This window comes from Hesperophylax consimilis, chromosome 16 (assembly GCF_061612785.1).
Source record: "Hesperophylax consimilis isolate HC1 chromosome 16, BYU_Hcon_1.0, whole genome shotgun sequence".
Classification (NCBI taxonomy): Eukaryota; Metazoa; Arthropoda; class Insecta; order Trichoptera; family Limnephilidae; genus Hesperophylax; species Hesperophylax consimilis.
In genome coordinates this window covers 19,686,250-19,705,930 of record NC_142851.1, presented here as the reverse complement: position 1 = coordinate 19,705,930, position 19,681 = coordinate 19,686,250, and the positions used below count along the sequence as shown (strand labels likewise).

Sequence of the window (19,681 nt, the reverse complement as noted above, 5' to 3'; positions counted from 1 at the left end):
ACAGAATAAGGAGAGCTATAAAATAAAATAACCCAAAATTTCAATTTTCGACCTAGTTGCGCCATCTCTTGGACAGGCTAGTAGCCAATTAAATAAAATAAAACAGTTGACTAAGGATTGAACCTTCCTCCCCAGAGACTGGAGTCAACTGCGCTAACAACTGAGCCAAATCCCGATAGGGTAGGATCAACATTTATTTCGTATACTAACTGCTGTAATGTCATCCGATTTCAGAGAAATGCGTATAATATGTACGCATGTATATTCTGCACGCGTGATTGACCATAAACAACGAATCTATTTACTGAGTTTCATCGGATGATGGAAAATGGGTTAATTTCCACTTTCAAGATTTTCATTTATTCACGAAAACAAATTGAAATTCAAATGGAGTTCTTTTAAAGGAGGAGTGTTTGTATATATTGAATTATTTCGCGGATAAGAGATAAGCCGCCATAGCTCAGTGGTCAGAGCTGTCGACCGAAAATCGAAGGGATCAAAAATGAAATTAATTAAGCAAGGTATAATATTTAGCGTGACTATTATTAATTATTATTTTTTGGTAAACTAATGTTTAAGACAAGATTTTTTATGCATAGCACAAAGGGTAACAATTATTTTAGAAGCAATAATTATTCGAATGAAACACTCATCCACATTGAAAAATCTCCTGATAAAAGATACATGACGCCAACGGGACTCGAACCCGTGTCCCTTCGATTTTCGGTCGACAGCTCTGACCACTGAGCTATGGCGGCTTATCTCTTATCCGCGAAATAATTCAATATATACTAGTGTTTCATTCAACAATTACTACTTGGAAAATCGAAGGGACACGGGTTCGAGTCCCGTTGGCGTCATGTATCTTTTATCAGGAGATTTTTCAATGTGGATGAGTATTTCATTCGAATAATTATTGCGTGTAAAATAATTGTGACTTTTATTTTTATTTAATACTTTTCATAATAGTGACTTATAATGGCCTTAACAATAGATGGAAAACTGCTTTGTTAGTACTGGCCTATGAGTTGTTGAACGATCACATCAGCAATTCATAAATAAAAAAATAATAATTGCACGTTTCTGATCATTCACGATAGTGCGTGGGCATAATCTTTTAGTGTTGAGCGATGCAGAAATCAGTCTTCAATTCGTAATTCCCTCTTAAGCCCCCGCATTCCCAATTTCAACCGATTTATAACAAGTTTCTCGTCAACTCTTAAAGTTTTTAAATTTTAAAAAAATATATATATTTTTGAAGATAATATCTATAATTTTTTTATACCGAAACGTTAATTATATGAAATTCTCTCGATAGAAAAAAACTCAAATATGCTCCGAAAATTATTAAAAACGCGTTTTAGTTTTTTCTGTTATTTAATATGTTTTTTTTTTTTTTTAACATTATTTCTGGCTTTCACCCTTCAAGGGTGTTCTTGGCCATCATTTAAAATTATTGAGAAATGAAAGGTGAATTTAAATATTAATTTTATTTAAATAGGCAAATTTCAAAATTATAATGTAAATTGGAGTCGAGTTCAGACTTAGAAGAGATGAGATGTTGAATGGAGGGGAGGCAATTTTAGATAAGGCTTGATAGAAGAGAGGATATTTGTTTAGAGAGGGACAACCAAAAAATATGTGATCTAAAGTTCCCACTTCTAGACCACAGAATGTACAATCTGGGGAGTCAAGGACGTGAATTTTAAAAAGGTGTGAAGGAACGGAACAATGTCCGATCCTCATTCGAATGAGTGAAGAAATTTCTTTTTTGGAAAAATGAGGGAATTGCTGAAACCACGGTTTTGATGGAATAGTCCTTTGTATTGAGGCATAGCAGGCTCCCTTGGATTGGCTAGCAATGTGCCAATACTCTGCCCAAACATTGCGGGATCTATCTTTGATGATGGAAAAAATGTCAGATAGGGGAATGTGGTTTACGAGGGTAACAACAGGGTTGGACGCTCCTTGTTTTGCCAAGGCATCCGCAATATCATTACCCATGATACCAACATGTCCAGGAATCCAAATCAGAGTTACAGTTTTACCAGAGCTTTGAATGGAGGCTATCATCACTCGAATAAGGCATACAAAGTGATCATCAGGATGAAGAAGAGGACTGGATTTAAGTTTTTGGAGGGAACTGAGAGAGTCAGAGAGAATGAGGGAATGTTCAAAATTATTTTTGATTATATATTTGAGAGATTCTATTATTGCAATGCACTCGGCTGAAAATATTGAAAATTGATGTGAAATTGAATGAAATATTCTGTCATTAGAATTATTGTGGTAAACGTTAATACCTATACCACAGTTAGGAGAGTCGGGAGATTTGGATCCATCAGTAAATAAAAGAGAAAAGTTGGGCCATTTAGATAAAATAATGTCATTGAACATATTATTGACAGTTCGGGCCGGGAGATTGGAATGACTTTTAAGGATTCCGATCCCTTCTAATATTGTTGGGGATAGGGTGACGTGCCTATATTTTAATTTGTATAAGGGAAGTAGATCATTTTGGATGATGTGGAGCTCTGAGAGAGACTTAAAATTTTTACAGATGTCAGGAATAGGTTTAGTTGAAGCTCTGATTGTAGATGAATGGTTTGAGTCAATGAACAACGAGACGCTGGGGATAACCTGATGACATTTAGAATTTAAACATTTAAGAACAAATTTGTCAGCAAATAGTTGACGCCTTAAATAAAGAGGAGGATCAGAACATTCTACTTGAAGGGAATTGATGGGTGACGATTGCATCGCTCCAGTTATTATTCGCAAAGATTTAGATTGAATTTTGTCTAATTTATCAAGTACATTTTTTGAGGCAGTACTAAAAAGTGGGCAGGCATAGTCGAGATGGCTTCGAATAAGTGCATTGTAAAGCAACTTAATGCAAGTAGGGTGAGCTCCCCACCAAACGCCAGATAATGATCTGATGATATTTAATTTTTTTTCGCATTTAGTAACTAAATTATTAATATGGGAAGACCATTTAAGTTTCCTATCAAATGTTACTCCCAAAAATTTTACTTCAGAAACGTTGGAGATTGGAGAATTTTTAAATAAAATTTGAACGGGGGGGTTTTTATGGCGGTTTGAGAAGGTGACACACTGAGTCTTTTGGATTGAAAGTTCAAGACCATTTAACGTGAGCCATGTGCAAAGGGCATTCATGGCTTCGTTAAGATATTTGACGGCGAGAGGGATGATTTTGGATGATAAGAAGAAAGCTATGTCATCTGCAAACTCAATAACTTTTACTTGTGGGGGAATAGTGACATGCATATCATATGTGTATATATTATACAGTAAGGGGGACAATACATCGCCTTGTGGTAAACCCTTCCAAATAGACCTACTTTGAGGAGAAATATCTGGAAGTTCAATGAAAATTTTTCTATCTAGAAATAGATTAATAATAGATTGGACAAACATGGGGGGAAGGCCAAGGCCTAGAAGTTTTTTTTTCAGAATTGGGATGGAAACATTGTCAAAGGCGCCTTCTACATCTATAAAGACGGCAAGACAAACTTCCTGTTTAGAAATTGATAAATTAATATCAGTGCTGATGATGGCAAGGTTATCCTGAGTGGATTTTTTTTTCCTAAATCCAAATTGAGATGGAGAGAGAAGCTGTTTACTCTCGACAAAAAATTCTAATCGGTTTTTAATTAATTTTTCATAAAGTTTACTGAGGGTGGATGAAAGAGCGATTGGCCTGTAGTTGGATCCAGAATTTGGTGATTTGTTTGTTTTTAAAATAGGGATGATTATTTGAGAACTCCAGTCATCAGGCATTATACCAGTCTGGAAGATTTTATTTAAGATGGATAAGAAGTGGTTTAGAACATTATCATTACTATTTTTGATTATGCTGTAAGGTATACCATCTCTGCCTGGAGATGAGTCCTTGACTGTTGATAAACAATTTTTTAGCTCAATTAAGGTGAATGGAGAGTCTAGCCAATGATTAGACATAGGAGTATTATAGATGGGCGTTATTTCATCTAAGTTAGGTACAGAAGGGGGGGCAATTTTGTCCAAGAATTCATCTATCCATTTAGAATGAGACGCTCGAGGAGATGGTGAACTGAAGGAGGATCGAAATCTTCGGATCATAGACCAAACTTCCGAAATTGGGGTGTTCGGAGATACTGAACTGCAGAAGTTGTACCACCCGGATCTTTTTTTTGACCTCAATACCCTTTTGGCATTGGATTCAGCGTTTTTGTATTTAAGATAGTTCTCCATAGTCATATTGTAACTATAGGAAAGAGATTTAGCTTTCCGAATTCTTACTACTTTGGAACATTCCTCATCCCACCAGGGAGTTGGAGGGAGTTTTTTGAGAGATTTAGTTTTAGGGGGAGGATTTGATTTATTTATTGCAGTTATGAGCATTGATTTGAAGTTATTATAGTCATCTTTGACGGAAAATATATCGGTGGCGGGTAAATTTAGTAGGAACTTGTCCATATGACAGTTGAATTCATCCCATTTGGTGTGATTCGTTTTAATCTTTGTTGAAATATGAGACTTGTCTGATTGGAAAGAAGTTTGATAAGTAATGGTGATCGGGAAATGATCACTGGAGCAAGGGTCGGGGGACACCACCCACGAGGAGAGAGAAGCCAGACTAGTTGAGCATATCGAGAGATCCACTGCACTGGGGTTTGTGCTGGGGCGTGAGATCCTAGTAGGAGATCCGTCATTCAAAAGGAAAAGGTTGGATTGATCTAGGAAATCCATCACACTTCGACCATCTCGGTCGGAGAAAGCAGAACCCCAGACGGGGGAATGGGCATTAAAATCGCCTAATATAAAGAAAGGAGGGCTTAGTTGACTTAGAATTTGCAACCAAATTTGTTTATTGAAATGGGCTGTTGGGGGAAGATAGACTGAAATAAAGGAAGTGTCCTTTATTTTAGCTGCAACCATTTGGAAGTCAGCATTGGGGGGTTTGATATTATTTATTGGGGAAAACGATATGGATTTTTTAATAAAAAGGGCAGCACCTCCGCCCGTACCTTCGGGGCGGTCGTCGCGGAGACAGGAATACCCTCCCACATTAAAGTGGGTGGATGGAGTAAACCAAGTCTCCGAGATAGCAGCCAAAGAAATAGAGTTGGAATTTAATAAGTTAAGGAGATCAGATTTGTTAGAAATAGCACTTCGGCTATTCCACTGAAGTATTCTGACATCCTGAAGAGCCATTTTGAATAAATGATTTTAATGTGGAAATAATAGTAGCAGCGTTGGACGGTAGATTAGTTTGAGAAGAAATAAGGTCAATTAGAAGCATAATAAGAGTTTGGATAAATGAAGAATTGTCTTGGAAGAGTTTTTCAGAAAGTTTAAGAGCGTTCATTGAGGAGGGATTATAATTATTTGCACACCCATTTGTGGCATTTGAAAGAGATGAACCATTGGGATTTAAGAGCAGTGAGTTGTGTTGTTGCTGATCGTATCCAGGAGCCGGTTTAGAGATAGCGTTTTTGTATGTGAATTTAGTTGAACGAGAAGAAGTTGTTGTAGAAGAGGGAAGAGGGTTGGATGAGAAGTTGCTGGATAAAGCCTCAGCAAATGATATTTTGACAGGCGGGAATAGTTTAGAAGCCTGCAGAAAAGACAAGTTCTGAGAGGCCATAGAAATTTTAATATTTTTTTGGCGAGATTGTTCTGGGCAAGAAGTGTTGATAGCTGTATGTGAGCCTGAGCAGTTAAAACATTTAGGTGAGGAGGAAGAAGGACATTGGTCAGCTGCGTGGTTTTCTCCACATTTAAAACATCTGGGTTGAGATCTGCATGCAGCTTTGGTATGACCAAAACGGCAGCAATTGAAACATTGAGTGGTGGGATAAGTATACATTTCAACTGGTAATGAGTTGAAGAATAAATATATATGGGAGGGAAGAGATTGACCTTCAAAGGTGATAACGACAGATTGGGAGGGCTTCCAAGAAATTATACCCTCAGAAGAGTCCTTGTAATTTAGCCTCCTGGCTTTTATGGGATTGCCAATGTGTTGGGGGGTTGAAAGTGAAGACAGAATTTCTTCGATGGACAGATCGGTCGAGATACCTCTGACCAGGCCCATGCGAGTGACATTGAAAGTAGGGATATATGCCTTGAACTTTGAATTAGATGAAATGAAGATATTTTTGATGAAACTGTTGGCAGCTGACCCTGAGAGGAATTCGACGGAGATTCGGAAGCGACCCTCGGCTTTTACACCTCCAGGCTTGATTGAAAGATTCTTGCTATTTGATAGGAATTTGCCAAATTCAAGAGGGTGGATGGTTTTTCCTTGCTCAGTTTTTTGGGCGTATACTATGAATGGGCCACGGGAATGAGGAGAATAAAAGTTTGTTGGAGGAAGTTGAGAAAGTGTTGGTGGGGACTGTGAAGTCGAAGGCGAGTCAAGTTTTATTGGGGAAGAAGGAGTAAATTTCCTTTTTTTGGTAGAAGTCAAAATGACAGAATCGCTGTCAGAAATTTCTACATTTTCCCCATCTGGGGGGTCCGGAGAGGGATCTGGCGGCTTTGTAGGGGGTCCAGGAGGGAAATCTTCCTCCATTATTCACAACCGTAAACAACTACAACAATAGTATGGAAAATGACAGAAGTAAAAAAGTTTATAAATATCTGGAAATCAGCAGCGAAAAGTGACTCCTGGAAGATCAGGAGGGAGAAGAAACCTCAAGGCACAACACACTACACTTTTTTTTTGCCAGAAAGCAAAAAAGAATGGTATAAAATTATTTTTAGATAGAGCAAAACAAAACAACTGATGACAGCCAAATGTTATTGTTGCAATCCTATTTAATATGTTATAAGCATGAAAATATTCGCAGTATATCTTTAAATGCAATTAAAGCATTCGTCAAGAGATTTTTGCTCTATTTCAAACGCGTCTTGTTTCATTAAATATTTTTACCATTTTCGCCTAATTATTATCGTTTTTAATAGTAGCGCGCTCCCTCTAACATTTGCAGAGATGTGCAAAATGGGTACCCAAAACCATTTTAAATGCAAAATGGAAATGGGTCAAAACTTTTCCATTTGAAAATGCAAAATGCAAAATGGTTTTTAGAAAAGCATTTCAAATGCAAAATGCAAAATACCTATTTTCAAAATGCATTGAAAATGCAAAATGGTTTCTCAGGTCAAACAATTAAAATAATTATAGAATTTTTAAACAATTTTGTCATTTAATAATGGACATCAATGTAGAACAAACATATTACATGATGGTAAATCCAAAAACACAACGACTACAGATTATGAAACCACAAAAAATTTGCGCGGGACTAATGTTGCCAACGTAAAAACATAGAAACTTCTATCTAACATTACAGCGTTATTATTATTATTTTTACTACAGCGTCATGGCCCCATGTTTTGTATTTGAATCAGTATTTTTTGTAATGGTATCACTCAATTGCCAGGGCTCCTACCAGGGAGCAACTTGACAAATATAAATTATATCTCATAGCGAGGTTGAGGACCGACTGATATTTGGGGCTTATGAAAAAAAGATGAGTGGAGATAGTAGGAAGAATGTTGCAAAAAAGCATTTAAAATGGAAAATGCATTGAGAAAAGCATTTAAAATGCAAAATGCAAAATGGTTTTTAGAAAAGCATTTAAAATGCAAAATGGAAAATACCCATTTTGCATTTTGCATTTCCATTTGAAATGGATTTATTTGAAATAAAGCACATCTCTGAACATTTGCATTTAATATCTCCCTTTCAAACCATCTTTGAAGGCTTACGAAGGTTTTAAAATACACGGAAAAAAATGTAGCTGCTAAAAAATGATAGCATGCCAATCAATCAATTTCCTGATATAATATAAGTCATTCAGAATATATCGAAAAACATGTTCAGTAATATATAAATATAATATAAATATCACGACGGAAGACGTTTAGTTTGACCAGATTTTTAATAAATAACACTATTTTATATCAGTTAGTTTTCTCCGTGTAATAAGAACACTCACGGGTTTCAATTAACCTGACAATATTTTAAAATTTACTACTACCATCATGGAAAGCATTTTTTTTGTTTGTGGATAAAAGACTTAGCCAGCTGAGGAATTGAATACAAGACGCTGAGTTCGACCAGATATGATAGATGTGGATACAATTTCAAATAATTTGGTAAAAGTCCAAACCATAGTTCTGATGAGTAGCAGGGCAGCGTAGGCGATGAATGCTAACCTCCTATAAGAGAAGACACTAACAAAACGGTTTAACTAACCAGCAACAATGCTGTTTCCCGACATAGGTAGACAGGATGACCCGCCTTACAACTCTGGTTTGAAAAACACTCCTTACACCTCTTTAAGTAACTTCGCCTAGACACTGTACCAGTCAATAAATAATTATTCAGTAGAAAGGGCAAAATAAAGTGTATAATATCGATTTCTTATTAATTTAGTTAATTGCTAGTTGGGTACGGCTCACGTGCGTTGTGTGGAATGTCTGGACGAAGCTGTTCAAATTAACCGTATGTAGTCTCATAAACTCTCTAGTATTTGATTATCTTTTCTCTTGATCTAATCCCAATAATTTCATAAGCAAAAGTTTAAACAACCTTAAAAAAATATGTATTGCTGTGAAATCTTTTTTTATTACATTTTTTTGTATCTGAATACGTCCCAGGAGTCCTGACTGCTGCTAACCGTCTAGAGCCAGTGAGACTATGGCATTTCCGATTGGGGTATGTCTTTAGGTCTTAGATAGAAATGTCAGAAATAATTCAAATAAACGCAGGAGAAAGATTGATTTTCTAGGCCTGCCAGGGCAAAGTCGACCGTAGTCGTCGTCCATTACGCCGAGCCGCGCTCTCAATCTTCTTTTAACACTACTTCATCTCTTATGTCGTTAACATTCCCACTTCATTTTAGAGATTTGATAGAGCAAATTCGAACGTTGGTCTGTCCAATACACCAGAGCCGCGCGTCGCAATTTTTGTGCACGGCTGCTTCACTTACGACGTTAAGTTTCTGGCTTTATTTTAGGGTATTGTCTCGTCTTAAAGCTTCTAAGAAAGTGTGGATTGTGGTGTCGCAAATGAAAACATCCAAGTCCAATTTTAGAACGAAGAAACCGCGACAAGTAAACAAGTCCCTCGCAGTGTAAACATTTTCAAATAATATATTTCGGTTATTTCCAGCGCACGACCGGTAGCCGATATGTTATTACGTCTAACTTAAACCGAACGCGACATTTCGCCACAATTTTAAGTGCAAAACTAAACTGAAATTAAAAATAGTTAAGTTTCAGACTTAACGCTAGTAAAATAATTTACTATTAACTATCTGACGTGAACCCGGCGTTGCTCAGGGTTATGAGTGGTTTGGAGGTTATGATTTCTAGTGTACAAAGTTAATTGGGTCAATTTTTGAGGTGGAAATAATATTTTTCTAAAGAATTGAAAAAGTTTACTTTTTATAAGTATTTTTTTTTACTTGATCGTTCAACATTGGCACTACTAATAAAAAACTATATTGTATTGACTTTTATTCGACTCTGAATCTCATTCCAGTGGAGAGATAATGCGAAGTCTTCCCCGAGCGTCACTGACTTTTTCAATCATTCAAACCACTGTTAACTATTAACTAATAATAAATACATAAATAGTTTTTCCCGTCCTAAAATGAGTTTTGTAACTCATCAGGATTGCTCTGGCAAGAGATAAAAATTATTCAAAAATCATATGAAATGTCGTGAAAAAATATTTCAATGTACCCAACGTAAAAACTCCATGGGCGTATAAAATAGTAAATAAAATAAACAAGGTACTTCCCGACCTTCAACTTTCTTATCTTTTTCCCTTCGTGTCGCTGGCCTCGGGCAGTTGGGACTCTTCACAAATTTATTTTAAACAGCCTGAATTTAAATCTGAACATATTATTAATTAACTTCAAAAATTCGCTACTTGGTTATGGGTATTAGAGATGACCTAATTAATTAAACTGAATCTAGGACAGGGTTACCCAATTCCACACAACAAACTATTCAATAATATTATCATTATCCATTGTTCTACGGTTCCTACTAGTCGCGTGCCGTCATGAATCAGAGCAATTATCTATTTTTATTATTATTATATTATTATTCCACTGTTATTGTCGTTCCCAGCAAACTAGTCAGATTTTAGTATATCAGGGCAAGCAAATCAGAATAGTTTCACTGAAAATAACGATGAAATACCATCAGAAAGTACCGTGAAATATCACGTGAATGTATTGAATAAAAATTACGATGAAATACCATCAGAAAGTATCGTGAAATATCACGTGAATGTATTGAATAAAAATTACGATGAAATACCATCAGAAAGTATCGTGAAATATCATGTGAATGCATTGAATAAAAAGTACGATAAAATACCATCAGAAAGTATCGTGAAATATCATGAATAAAGGATGCATTGAATAAAAAGTGCAATGAAATGCCATCAGAATATATCGACTCAAAGATGCGTATTTTGAAAATATGCAAAGCCAAAACATATAACTAACGCTTTAAAAATATAAAGAAATATTTATTTTAGAAAATATACACGATTCGTAGGTATACTTCCTACCCTGGATTAACTAGGTTTCGGTTAATTTTTTTGATAATATTTATTAATCATTGTATTTATCAAAGATTATATTTTGAAAAATAAACCCAAACTAAGAACATAAGGTCCTATTTTGTATGATTATATTATTTATATAGGGTTTATTTTTTTATTTGATCTTTGATATAATAATGAATGGATTATTTTGGTATTCCGAATCTTGTTTCCTTTTGCGTGAACTACGCTACTACTTTCTACAGCAAAACAGATTATGAATCCTAACTCACGCTACCCGAAACAATGACACCTGCCGAATGATAATGCAATGTTGGAAAAGAATAGATGATTGTCCTTCATGGTCCTTCTTAAGGGATGGCAATGGTGATCTTGAAACTAATCAAAGTGTCCCCGACTATTGTGCAATGCTTTTGGTATAGTGTACTCTTGGAATAACCTTCAGGCATATGTATCTAGAAAATATACACAATTGCAGCGTAATATCGTAGTATACTTTCCAACACTGAGACGTGCTATTTAGGTTTGAATGTATAATGTATACACGAATAGTACGTACCTCTGCGTTCTAAAACTGCATACTTTCAAAAAAAGACCTCAAACACACCGAGATATACCATGATATTAATGCATTGACTAATGATTACAATGAAATATATCGGAATCTCTTCTTTGCCGGGCGGGTGTACTAACCTTTTCCGCCACCAAATCGCTGCCCAATATTGTTGTTTTTTTATGAACTACATTATTATATCTTGAAAAGCATTAACACCGTTCCATCTTATTTTCATAAATAAATACAGTCTCAGCAATCTATTTTCACTACCTACATACCTAATTGTTTGTAATCATTGCAAAAAATTCATTTAGTTATAATGCATTTCAAGTCAAGAAATATTCGATATTTTTAGGGATAACTTATATAAGCTTATTAACCTCATTATTATATTTAATAGTTGAAGATAATATCCATACCCCTCAATGAAAATTTGAAGCAGACAAAGAACATGAAAATAAAGAGGTAATGTTAATAGATTAAAATAAATTGATGAGACTACCGCAATTTTTCAGATATATATATTTTTTATCAATGAGTGAAACCTAATTTTTAATTACGGAAGATAATATTGGTGATTTTTGAAAGATAATTTGAAATAGATAATTCAGTAACAATACGGTCGCATCTGGGACTTCAAACCAGGACCTTCGCCTTTCCGGGGTGCTGCTCTTAACGAAAAAATAAGTTGGAACGGTGTTCACGATTTTAAAGACAAAATATACACGGAGAAAATATATTAAAATAAAATGTTGCCAATTTATTGAGATTTTTTTCTAATTATTCGTAATCTGGTTAAAAACCTGACTGCTGGCCTTCAACAAATGAACTGATAGGTTTCCTGTTAAACTTTTAGTACAAAGAGTATTATCGCGATGTCTGAACACTTTTTTAATAAAAAATATCCTAACTCATCTGTACGCAAATATACATAATTACTACGAAAAAAGTTTAAATAGACGATGTACTCGAAGCAACAACAAAAACTTACTACAAATACCGATAACGCAAACTAATTTTGGTCAACAAAACTTTAAATACTTTGCGACAAGACTCTACAACATTCTTCCAGACAATATAAAACAATTTGATTGACAAAAAATTTCAGAGACAATGTAAAAACTTGGATCAAAAATAAGAATTGGGCCTTTACCGGTGCATTCACCCAAATTCACAGTTATAATTCGTAGTTAGTTTTGAAATAACCACAGTATTGTGCGAATACATCTTCAAGTATAGGTATGTTCAAAGGTATAAAGAAATAACTTGAAAAATTCTGCCTCAACACAGGCTAGCCTAGTGAGAAGGTATTTGAGAAACCTCAACTAACTGTACTTTTATTTTCTTCTTTACCGTCATCATATTATTTTTGTATTTTTCTGTTAATTTTATAACCTTGAAAAAAGTTATAAATTAATGTACAATATACATCATAATATGCATTTTTAGTTGTAATGTGCAAACTTTCTTAAATTGATTTTTTCAATTTTTTCCGACTTTCTGTCCGGGTTAAATCTTCCCCACAGGAAAAACTAAGCCCTTCCACACACTTTTCCACAAATGATCATCTAGTCAATCCACATTATGCAAGTTCACTATATTAGCATAATAAATTCAAGACAATATAAGAACAACACGTCAAATCACCAGATATCACATGGGAACGTAATTCACCGACTCCAGATATTTTCATCAGAGGGTTCGACTCGGTAGAACTTCTAATTGGACCTATAAATCCTACTGATCCCTCAATATAAATATTTTAAAAATCTTTCGTAATCCTAAATGTATTTAAAATGACTGATTTTTGCATTTTAAATACTAATTTTTTTGACAGATCTAATATGCCTAAATTTTGAATGAGAGTGCTAGGTATAATGCCAGTAGCCAAAATAACAAATGGTAATATTTTTATAGTCTGAAAATGCCAAATTCTTTTAATCTCATTTCCTATATCTGTGAATTTTTTTTTCAGAAACAGATATTTGAATATTACAGGAATTTGGAATAGCGACATCAATGATATAAGTTATTTTTTTTAATTTTGTCTTGTAAAACTATATCGGGTCTATTATAACTAATCGTTTGGTTCTAATGTTAGTACCTATAGTTTTATCAAAATATATTTTATAAAAATCATTTTTTAAAAATGAATTTCGTTCGTATTCATAATATGGTACTATATTACGGCAGTCAATTTTTTAAAAATGTATTTCGTTCGTACCTATTCATAATATGGTACTATATTACGGCAGTCAATAAAGTTATGTTTAATTACCAAACTTTGGTGAATTATTTTTAAAACTTGATTATGCCTAAATGTTCAATATTATTATTATTATTAATCATAATATTTTCGCATTTCGTCATTATATATTGTAATTGCAAATGCAGGTGTGAGAACACGTGTTCCGATATATTAGGAATTTATTAGAATTTTAATAGGATACGTCCTGCAATCCAAATAATTAGTATTAATATTTTTTCTGTAATTTCTATAACACATCGTTCGTCTGAGAGTCGTTAATATTGTCTTCAATTATTTAAAAATATTAATATCGTGTATTATTATTATTTGAAAGTGTTTTCTATTATTATAATAGATCATATTAATAAATAAATTGAATATTTTGTTTTTTAGTCAGATAATATTTTCAAAGATCATATTGACAGCGATGGGTTATTCACAATATTTGGCAGAGCTGAGAGCTGAAAACGCGGAACGCAGAACAATGATGGATGGGTAGGGGAACACATCCTCATTGATAATTTAAGCCTTCTAGGTCCTCCCAACACCCCGACCCGTCAAACCCTTTCCTGCAAACACACACTGAAACCATATTGATTTATTATTTCAGTTCTCGATTGACTATTCAAAGGTTGTATACCAGTATATTTTTATATTTCACGCTTTGCTACTGCGATTGTATCAGAACAATTGTTGTTTTCCCTTTGTTGGTAATGCATACATATTTTTGTACATCTCCTATAGCATTCTTCACTGTTGCGTTCATATTTTATAAATAACTAGCTAAACAGCTTTTGCTGAAAATTTAGATTGAAATATATACATTAAATAATTTCTTCAATTTTTTTCACAGATAAAGGTAAATTTCAAAGGTTTCATGATGGAAATTTAGTTGTGAACTGAAAAATTCAAAGTTGAATTTATTTATAAATTATGAAACATAATGCCAATGATTTACCTAATGCTTTAATTTTTAAAGACTTCGATTGAAGAAAGAACAAACTCTTTTTTGTACTAAATCTGCGGCTACCTTAAAACTCTTGGGAACCAGGATAGACAATCTATTAGTTGAGAATTATAGTTCACGGGGAGCCAGGATAGACAATCTACTCATTCTGTTGTTAATATTCAAGTCTCGTGTCATGGTAGGCAGTATAGATAATATACTCGTGTAATGTTTTAATTCTACCCACTCTGTAAGTGACAATAAAGACTTTCCGGGAATCAGGATAGACAATCTACTTATTCTGTGGTTAGCAATCAAGACTCATGGTAGCCAGGATAAACAATCTATACATTATAAATATTAATGAAGACTTTCGGGGAAAGATAATAGACAATCTACTCACTCTAAAATTGACAATGAAGATTCTAGGGGAGCCAGGAAAAACAATCTACTCATTCTGAAGTTGACAATAAAGATTATAGGGGAGCCAGAATAGACAATCTAGTCACTCTGAAGTTGACAATAAAGATTCTAGGGGAGCCAGAATAGACAATCTACTCATTCTGAAGTTGACAATAAAGATTATAGGGGAGCCAGAATAGACAATCTAGTCACTCTGAAGTTGAAAATAAAGATTCTAGGGGAGCCAGGATAAACAATCTTATAATTTTTCAATTGATATTAAAGACGATAGGATAAACAAACTACTTATTCAGCTTTAGTATCAAGACTTGCGGGGAGTTAGTATAGACTAACGACTCATTCTGTAACTATCTTCAAGACTCTTCATGATGAAATTTTAGATCTCTCAATTCAGAATGAAAAATTTAGTAACTAGCCATCCTAAAACCAGAGGATAAAAATTGAATTATTTTGACTATACTCAGCATTCATCATGTTTCAAGCAATATTAAAATATTCAGATTAGATTTCACGATAATAATATGAGTGTCTTCTAAAACTAGGTTTAGAAGTTCAAGAATAAGGAGAACAGGCAATAGATAGAAGAGAAATAGAATGAGATCATAATAAGAAATACTTCAGGTGCGACAAGGAGGTGAAGATGAAAATATTGGCCAATCTCATATTGCATGGATGTGCTGCATGACCGTTATACCTACAAGCAATAAATTAATTAAATTTCATTCCGGAGGAGTCTTCACAGTATTCTTTTTCGAAAACTAAATTTATAAAACGCATATACTATGTACCTAGTTACGAGAATTAATTAAGATATTAAAGAAAAATGGGATATTATTCTTAACTTATAAAAAAAATATTTCGTGCCACCCTTCGAAAGGCAGGTGGAAGCGTAATAACTAACCGAGTCATTTTATTTTCACAAGAACAAATCAAAATACAGGTTTTGGAAAATTCCTATGCTTTCAACTATTTCAATGTTATAACTACAGTAGGTAGATAGGGGCTTTAAAATTTTACACCGTTTAGTAAATAGAGAGTAACAAAAAATTATATTTATTTAATTAATACAAAAATAAATTTAAAAAAAACATATAATATCAAACTATTATAAACTTTTTTTTATTTTACTTTGAGATTTGTTCATTTTTTTATATTTTTCGCCTACTTGAAGAGTATTAACGAATGCGGGTAGATATTCCAATAGTATGGTGCATGAAAATTATTCATATTGAAAACGCTCGGGATAAAAAATAACCGATGCAAAAATAGAATCTACCAGTAAAATCAGAAATTAAAATTATGAAAACAACAGAAACCATCCACAATATGAAAAATATTGTTTAAATTCATGAAGGTATCGCTATTTTCAAAACAAAAAAATTTTAGCTGATTTAAGACTTCGTCATTTAAAAATAGAATCGGAATTTTTTTAGGGCTTTGTTAATTTTTTCATTCATGACAATAAGAAATGTGCAACAAATAATGCATTTTAACCCAATGAGATTGCGTAAACATTAATAAATTAAGCAATATAAATGTTACAAAGTTTGTACAAACAATTTTTTGAATCTACAGATAAACAAGATGTAGTTTTCCATGGTCACAATCAACATTATGAAAACACAACAAACCTCTCAGAGAGAAATGGTCTCTGGAACGTTATGGTTCCCGTAGTTAGCCGCAGGAGACAATGTCAAGATTTTACTTCTGACGGAGTTGTAAGGAAGAGAAAAAATAGAAACACGCATTACTGCTGACGATCACAACCATATTATAGTGAAAATAGATTAATTTCAATAGAAATATTAAAACACTTTAGATAAAAACATCACATATGTACACTGGAGTTAAACTCTATTTTTATCATTAGACTATTATTTATTTTTAGGTATACTTTAATAAACAACCAATTTGAATGTTGTAACATTGAACACTGTGGATATTAGGTTAACGTGTAGATATCGGCCAACTATTTACACGGAGACAAGATGGCATTGTCACGAGTCACGAGTCACAACAGCGAGAAAGATCGTCGCGTTCTCTCGCAAAACCAACATTTCCCTATTTACAAGAAGTTTGTCTTCTGTCGGGGAAGGCGCAACGCGAGCCAGTCCTCAGGAGCCGGGGCCGATTCCGAAGCACACAAATAATATTATATATCGATCGTCATAGCAAAACGTATTCGATGATGCCGGCATCGGTGTTGGTACACACGGGTGTTGATTGTGGCGGAACTGTGGCGGGTGCTGGGAGCGGGGAGCGGGGAGTGGGTGCGGGGTGCGGAGGATTGGTAAAAGTTACTTTGTCACGAGAGGAGTCACAACCATTGTTGGTGCGGATCGGGTACACGGGAGCTAAGGGGAGGAGCGGTGTCCCTAGCGCACTGTTCACGCCGCGACGTTTGGCGACGTAATGACGCACGGCAGGGGATGGGGAGGGGGCGGGGGTTGGAGGCTGAGGCTGTGCATCCCTCCCGCCGTCCCTCTCTCTCCTGCTTCTCTCTCTCCTCTTCATCCCTCCCCCGCATCCCGCTCCACCGCCTCTATACTCCCCTCCGCCCCGCCACCCCACCCCGACGCGGCGCCCGCTGACACAGTTACCAATTAACGACGTTTTTGGGCGAAAGTTACAGCCTCCGCAGACAGATGTACGACGGGCGGCATGCCCCAGTCGCTGCATAAGGGATGGAGGATAAACTTGAACCGAGTAATCCCTCAATTTCAACTTGGGTTCGTCTTGTATTTTCTACGTTACTTTTTGGATATGGAAAACATGGACGATGAATCAGCGAAGTTTTTTGCGCTTTGTTTGGATTAATGAAAGAAATAAATTCGTTGAACTACAACACTCTTTTCTGGGCTATTAAATGCATCATTTAATCATTAATCAATTATCACGTAACCCTTGAAGTCGGGATTTATTTCGGTGCAGAAATTCTGGGACCAATTACCATATGTAATAATCTCTGCCCAGAATACTAATGGGGAAAATAATTATACCGAGTCAGTAGACGTTTTCAGTATGTATCGGTAATGAATTTATAATGTATAATTACTATTCATATGTAAAAACCCCTTGATAATAGTTTATTCCAGGATGTAAGCAGGGGTAGTAAAATGCAAATCATTCCATTTTTCGAAATAACAAAAAATAAATCAGACAAACAACAAGAAAGAACAAAATTAACACAATTAAGGCACAATAACAAAACAGGTACATAAAATATAAATGTTTATGGAGATTGTTTGACCGTCTCCCGTCTCCAGAAGGCCATCAGGGGGACTCCATCCAAGCAACCATGGCAGTGATGATTGTATTATTCGATTGGAGTAGCCATAAGCTTACCATGTGGTGGCAGACAAGTGAAAGAGTGCATTCGTCTATCCGGAAACATTTCCGTAGCGCTGCAGTATCTCGGTAGGCGGAATATAATCGATTTTTAGCTTACACCATTGGGTAATCTTTCCACAGTTTCAACATGTACAGTGATGTGGAGAATACGTTGAATAGTATACTTTTGACGTTTGTACTGCAAAAGTTAAAACTCATTCGCAACATACCTGCTCTAACGGATATCGCCCTTCTCTGTCTTTCCATATCCTCGGTGTCTTTCGGGTCATTTGCGATAATATGTCCCAGATCCATTTTCCGTCCTTCTAGCATGCTGAGGGTGTTTGCACGAGTTCGTTTTTACATTTGAATACCATAACTATTTATTTAGACTATTATATATAAAAAATAAAAAAAAATAATCAAACAATAAAATAAGAATATTCTTTCATTTATAATATGCACTTAAAATGTACAAAAATAATGTGCTGTTGGAGAAAGCGATTATGTCTTAAAAAACTTCAGAAAGTCTAACTTTGGCTTTCTGTAGGTAAACCTTTGCAAGGCTATTTGCGCTTTGTGCTTTGTATTGTGCTACGGAGCAGTTCTGTTGGCAGATTAATTTCTCATGTAAATGTAAATCAATTTTGTTATATTTATTTATTTTTATTTTGAACATATTAAAGGTCAACATAGAGGCGTACATCTTAGCAAGGTGAAATTAATAATTAAATTGATAGTTCAACGTTCACCACATAACATTGTTTTTTTAATCGATGTTTCAACTTTTAAACATTGTAAAAAATGCTTTAAAAACTTATTTTTTTACAACAAAAACACAATCTTAATAGTATATAGTCTTTAACTCAGCTACCATTAAGAAATTGATTCCTTGATTTTTGACAGATTTTCGCAATTATACGGGAAACAAATCAACTCTTAAAGGACAAAGTTTTTTTGTTCATAAATTAAAAAAAAAATAATAATTTACTGTGGTTTGAACCTTCCTACCCAGGAACTCAAGTAGAAAACTGTACCAAATATGCCAAATACCGATTGGATAAGACAGATATTTGTTGAGTATATTAACTGCTGTAATCTCATCTAATTTCAGAGAAATATCCTCTCGTATGTATATAATATCATTGTCTTCGACAACGAGTTTATCAGCCGAGTTTCAGCTGAATCGGATTTCAGAAAGTGGGTTAATTTCCACTTCCAAGGTTCATTCACTAACACAAATGTGAAATTTAAACAGATGCATTTAAAAAATCGGCTACTGTGGTAAGGAAAACTTCGAGACCGTTTTTTTCATACATTTTTATCACGTATAAAACGAAATAAAATAATTCTTGATAGCTTTTGATGATGATTTTACAGGAGGCATGTAAAATCATGGCTATAAATGTACAAATTATATATTTAGAAATGGAAAACTGAAATAATGAGAGTGCGTAATGAAATCATTATTTTTTAACAATAATTATTAATCATAGCCTGAAATACTAAATTGAAAAATCTTCCGAGAAAAAATACACGCCGCCGACAGGAATTGAACCCGCAGCCTTCTGATTGCCTGTT

At 34.5% G+C, this 19,681-nt stretch overlaps 1 non-coding gene across 1 annotated transcript; it reads right to left on the bottom strand.

Annotated features, from left to right (window-relative positions):
• Nucleotides 1–685: 685 nt before the first annotated feature.
• TRNAF-GAA (transfer RNA phenylalanine (anticodon GAA)) lies at nt 686–758 on the bottom strand. The gene has a single exon. It is a non-coding gene; the product is annotated as a tRNA-Phe (tRNA).
• Nucleotides 759–19,681: the final 18,923 nt, after the last annotated feature.